The sequence below is a fragment of the Piliocolobus tephrosceles genome, chromosome 3 (assembly GCF_002776525.5).
Source record: "Piliocolobus tephrosceles isolate RC106 chromosome 3, ASM277652v3, whole genome shotgun sequence".
Lineage (NCBI taxonomy): Eukaryota > Metazoa > Chordata > Mammalia > Primates > Cercopithecidae > Piliocolobus > Piliocolobus tephrosceles.
The window spans coordinates 82,034,197-82,040,326 of record NC_045436.1 but is presented as its reverse complement, the minus strand read 5'-3'; positions in this window follow the sequence as shown (position 1 = coordinate 82,040,326).

Here is a 6,130-nt window from a genome sequence, read left to right as displayed (position 1 = left end):
GAAAACAAATTTTCGTAACATTCTCTGATAAAATTTAAAGTATAATCATAGTCATCATCGAGTTCAAGATTTGTACTATAGGTTAGCTAATGAGAAAAATGGAATTCGTGTTTTAAAAATAACGTAATGATTAATTGGGGTACCAATTGGTGTTTCTGATGAAATCTCTTGCAAATGTTCATCTGTAAAAACAATTCTTAACTTGTAAGATGTACAAAACCAGATGACAGGGGAGATTTGATCAATGGGCCATTGTTTGTGGACCCCTGCCCTAGAATAAACTTCAATTGGAAAACAGCAATTAGGAGATTTCCATGATCTTTCAATGTGTTTCATTTCACAATGCCGGCAATGAAACACTTTGGCAACTTTTTTTTTTTCTCTCTCTTTGACAGGGAAATTCTAATACCCAGTGTGGATAAAGTTCCTGTAGAAGAGAATCTCACAACTTCTCTGTGGGAGTCTTTTCTGGAAGGGAATTTGTCAAAATGTGTCAAGAAATCTAAAAAAAGTGCACATATACTTTGTTTAACCCAGTGATTTCACTTGTAGGAATTTAACCAAATGAGGATTTATATCAAAGTGTTTATGTGCAGAGTTTTTCATTCCATTGTTCCTCCCTTACTGTGGGAGGCATTGTTTATCACAGAAAAAATGTAGGCATATCCTAAATGGTCAGCTATAAGGGGATCAGTAAAATACATTATTGTAAAGGCATAAAAAAGATGACAATGTAGCCATTGCCAATTACATTATGACACTTTATTTATCGTCAAGATGGTCACAGTATATTATTAACTGCTTAAAAAAAGCTACTGATGTTATGCATAGTACAATCCCTTTATTGTATTAAAAATACATGCAAACATACTTAGAGGAAACAAATGAAAGACTACATGCTAAAATGTTAACAGCACTTATTTGTGAGATGTGAATTTAGATCATTATTATTAGTAGCATAATGATAGGAACTATTTCTTGAGCGTTTAGTAACCGCAGGCACTCTGGGAAGTGCTGTAGATAAATAATCTCATATAATCTTTAAATCAATGCTACGAAATAAACATTCTTATGTCTTCTAATGACGGGGACACTGAGGCTTAGAGAAGTTAAATAGCTTGGCCAGTTGGCACAGTTAGAAATGGAGGGTCTGGATTTTGGACTCAGATGTGTCTGATTCCAGAATTTGTACTGCTGTCTTTCACACCACACTAATTCTCTTACTTTCTTCAGGCTAATTTGTATTTCTAATCTTGCTGTCAAGTATTAATGGGTGTTTCGTTAAAAGTTGAAAATGAGAATATTGGGTGTAAGTATATTAAAAGCACTGAATTGCCATGTAGAAGATTTAACTATTTCTTGTTCCTTTACTGCTGTTTCTAGGAACTCTCATTTGTTTACCCTTTATACTGGCCCCAGTGGCTTCCACAAAGATTTGGAAAGGTAGAAATCATTACTCAGGCTTCTGTGAAGAGTTGGGTATTCTAATTGTATCTAAGCCTATAATCTAGCAAAAAAAAAAAACCAAAAAAAAAAAACCAAAAAAAATTGGCTTTTTCCAAGATGAGCAATCTTCCATACTTTTTTAAGGTAAATTTCTTTGCTCCAAGAGACAATCTGACTCACCTTTTAGTGTCAGGGTAGGAAGTGGAGCAGGAGCAGAAACTTCCTCATCCTTCACCACCATCCCCACCACTCCTTGCTCCTTACCACATTCCCTCAAAAGTGAATAGGGATAACATTGGTCCAGGAAGAGAGGGTTAACTTGTTCAAATTAAAACCTTATGTGCTTACATAATGATGTGTCTACCACAAATAAATTATTACCTGGATTTAAACTTAATGAGTTTTTTTTTTCTCTGCATGCAAGTCTACAGATGGTATAAAAATGATGACTCTTAAATTCCAACGTTTTCCATTCACTGAACAAGATGAACTGGTCGCTCCTGCTAAATTGCTCTTTAAGATAATGAGGCCTGTCACCAAAGGACTGTGATAATCTTGCCACTTAGGTTTGTGTGATTACTGGGTTACAGTGCATAGTCAACATGATCAATTTTTTTCTTCTGGCCTGTTTTGTCACATCTTCTGTTCCTAGCTCCTTGAAAACAAAATGAGGGTAAATTCATCCATCTTAGGAGTTGTGAGAGCCGTAGTTTTATTTATTGAATGCAATTTAAAGTGGTCTGTTGTGAAATGATGGCACATCACAGATAGATAAGGTCATACAAGGTGATTACAGGAGACACTTGAAAAATTTTGAAATACTGGAAGATTAAAAGTGATTATAAATAAAACCTAGATATTGAATTGGAAATTTAATGGTCATTATTGGTTCTGAATCATCTTGGAACAGGTGAAAATCATATTGTACAGTGAAGGATAATTAATAGTTATGTATAGTAATCAGGGGTGAGGGGGTGGTGAAATCTAGTATATACTGTTATCTTTTTAGTTCCCAGTCATTCATGCATTCATTTAGCAAATGTTTATTAAGCTCCATAGGCAATGAAGATAGAGAGCTGAACAGAGCAGACCCAATTTCCATTCTCATGGAACCTAGAGTTTCCTGGTTGGATGCCGAGTATCTTGTAGTGTCATCTGACTTGGCAATTTTCATAAAGCATGATGATGTATGAGTCTCCCACCCCTTAGCTACATAGACAGGTAATTATGGTACCATAAAAATGAAAGAGAGAGGGTAGTATAAAGGGTTGATTTTTTTGACTATACAAAACTTAGATTGATTGATATTTTAAAAATACCCCAGTATGACTGATTCAGACCAAAGGGAGAATACTGCTCTCATAATTCATACCAAAGGGAGAATACTGCTCTTTTCACAATATCTTTAGGGTTTTCATTCTCAAGAGGTGACGTCAAATGCTGACAATAGCAGAGCTATCCCTTCTGCCAGCTTTGCCTGAGCCCATAGATAGGGGCTTACTGCTGGATCCTCTTTGTTTAAGCAGTCAATTTTTCAAATTCAGTGTATTTGTGTAATGTAAAATAGCATTAAACAAAAAATTAATTTTGAAAAATAATGTTTTTTAAAAGAACTGAGAAAAACTTTTCTTTCCCACTAATATAAACATTTTCTTTACCCAATCTTCAAGAATTCTGGTTTGGAATTTTAAGCGTCCCCCAGTAATTTGTCCTTGACCTTCATCTAGTTGACTGTCAAAGTAATGTATGCTGTTTGTCATTTAGCAGTTCTTTAAATTATTTTCTGTATTAGTAAACCGACCCAATAGTCGTAGGTAGTTTTGTTTTGTTTTTCTTTAAAAACAACAACAACACACACACACACACAGAAATGGACACTTTTGGTCTTAAAGCTTGAAATTTACTTTGTTTATCTGAGTTTCTTCCTCAGGAAAGGACCTCTAGGTCTCCCAAAAAGCATCAAAGAACTGAAACTCATTTGATCATGGCATCCAGACAATGAAACTCCTGGCCCCTCATTCATCATGATTGCTTCCTTACGCTTCCCGAATTCCTGTTTTCCCACATAGTTACATTTCTTCCCTGCTATATAAACTCCTAATTTTAGCGAGTCAAAAAGATGGATTCACACTGATCTCCCATATCTTTGGCTAAACACCCAATTAAAGCCTTCTTCTCTGGCAATACTGGTTGTCTCAGTGACTGGCTTTCTGTGTGGGGAGCAGCAGGACCTACACCAAACCCCTGGCATTTTGATAACATTAGGAACAATTAGTATTTGGTTTTAGAACCTTTACTCTTGTAGGGGAGACAACATTTTATTTCTACCCTCTTAGTGCCACCAGCTGGTCCTGAGAATTAAACTGGCATAAGATAGATTAGCAGGAGGAAAGCATATAGATTTTTGCATGTACGTGAGAGCCCCCATAGGAAATCAAGACTCAAAGAAGTGACAACGCCAAGATGCTTAAACAGGAGGATGAAGAAAGTGTGGCAGTTATGGGAAAGTAACGAAAATGCGTGAAGAAGCTAAGAAAGATAAGACTTCTTTTTAACAAATTGTTAATGTAGATTTTTTTCTGCCTCAACGCCTCATCTCTGGTGACAAGAATGTTTCTTTTTTGCTGATAGTAGGAGAAAAGGGGAAGTCAGAGTGACTCTTTTGTGTCAGCTGTTTCTCAATTGCCTTTAGTGCAAAAGAATTCTTACATAATGATTCTATATGCCAAGGTGGCGTATTTTGAGGTGGCATATTTTATCATACTTCCTTTTTTAAATTCATTCATAGTCTCAGGGAAAAAAAAATTGTTTTGAAGGACAAGAGGACTGCAGAAACCCCAAGAATCACATCCTAATATCCTGAGATTTGGAAAACACTATCTCATTTCTGTATTCCGTTTCCAGAGCTCTTTGAAGACTCTCCTTATGATTCACTGGGCTGCACCTAAGCCAATCCCTGGCAAAGGGGAATGGAATGACTGTGGCAAATCATGATTCATCTACAGGGTCTGGAGAGCCTCAAGCTCCCCTTTGGCCAATGACTTCTTGCAGAAGGATGGGCACAATTTGGTTTCTGCTGGCATAAAGGAAAAGCAAATGACTGTTGGATAGGCAAACTATGATGTTTGCCAAAGTTGCTTTTTGCAAGTTAATGTTATCAATTTTGGTTAAAGATTTTTTTCCTCTTACATTAGTTACGATGTTTTTCTTACCTCACGGTATTCTGATTCTTTTTCACATTATTAATTTTCCCATAAAACTCATTGTTCTATGTTTTAAAATATTACATATTTTTAAATAAATTAAATACAATATTTAAAAATATTTCATTGACATTTAAATATTTAAATTATTAAGTATTTTAATAATATTTTAAAATATTTTAATTTTTAAAAATTTTACTTTAAGTTCTGGAATACATGTGCAGAACATGCAGGTTTGTTACATGGGTATACATATGCCATGGTGGTTTGCTGCACCTATAAACCCATCATCTACGTTTTAAGCCCTGCATGCGTTAGGTATTTGCCCTAATGCTCTCCTTCCCCATCCCCCCTACACCCTGAACAGGCCCCAGTGTGTGATATTCCCCTCCCTGTGTCCATGTGTTCTCACTGTTCAACTCCTACTTATGAGTGAGAACATGCAGTGTTTGGTTTTCTGTTCCTGTGTTAGTTTGCTGAGGATGATGGTTTCCACCTTCATCCATAGCCCTGCAAAGGACATGAACTCATTCTTTGTTATGGCTGCATAGTATTACATGGTATATATGTGCCGCACTTTCTTCCCTTTATTTAGTCTATCATTGATGGGCATTTGGGTTGGTTCCAAGTCTTTGCTATTATAAATAGTGCTGCAGTAAACATATGTGTACATGTGTCTTTATAGTAAAATGATTTATAATTCTTTGGGTATATTTCCAGTATTAGGTTCACTGGATCAAATGGCATTTCTGGTTCTAGATCCTTGAGGAATCACCACACTGTCTTCCACAATAGTTGAACTAATTTACACTCCCACCAACAGTGTAAAAGTGTTCCTATTTCTCAGCATCCTCTCCAGCATCTGTTGTTTCCTGACTTTTTAATAATTGCCATTCTAACTGGCATGAGATGGTATCTCATTGTGGTTTTGATTTGCGTTTCTTTAATGACCAGTGATGATGAGCTTTTTTTCATGTTTGTTGGCTGCATGAATGTCTTCTTTTGAGAATTGTCTCTTCATATCCTTCACCCACATTTTGATGGGGTTGTTTGTTTTTTCTTGCAAATTTTTTTAAGTTTCTTGTGAATTCTGGATATTAGACCTTTGTCAGATGGATAGATTGCCAAAATGTTCTCCCATTCTGTAGGTTGCTTATTCATTCTGATGATAGTTTCTTTTGCTTTGCAGAAGCTCTTTAGTTCTATAAACCAATAATAGGCAAGCAGAGAGCCAAATCATGAGTGAGCTCCCATTCACAATTGCTACAAAGAGAATAAAATACCTAGGAATACAACTTACAAGACATGTAAATGCTCCAGGGGATAAGAGAGGACACACACAAACAAATGGAAAAACATTCCATGCTCATGGATAGGAAGAATCAATAGTGTGAAAATGGCCATACTGCCCAAAGTAATTTATGGATTCAATGCTCTTCCCATCAAGCTACTATTGACTTTTTTCACAGAATTAGAAAAAA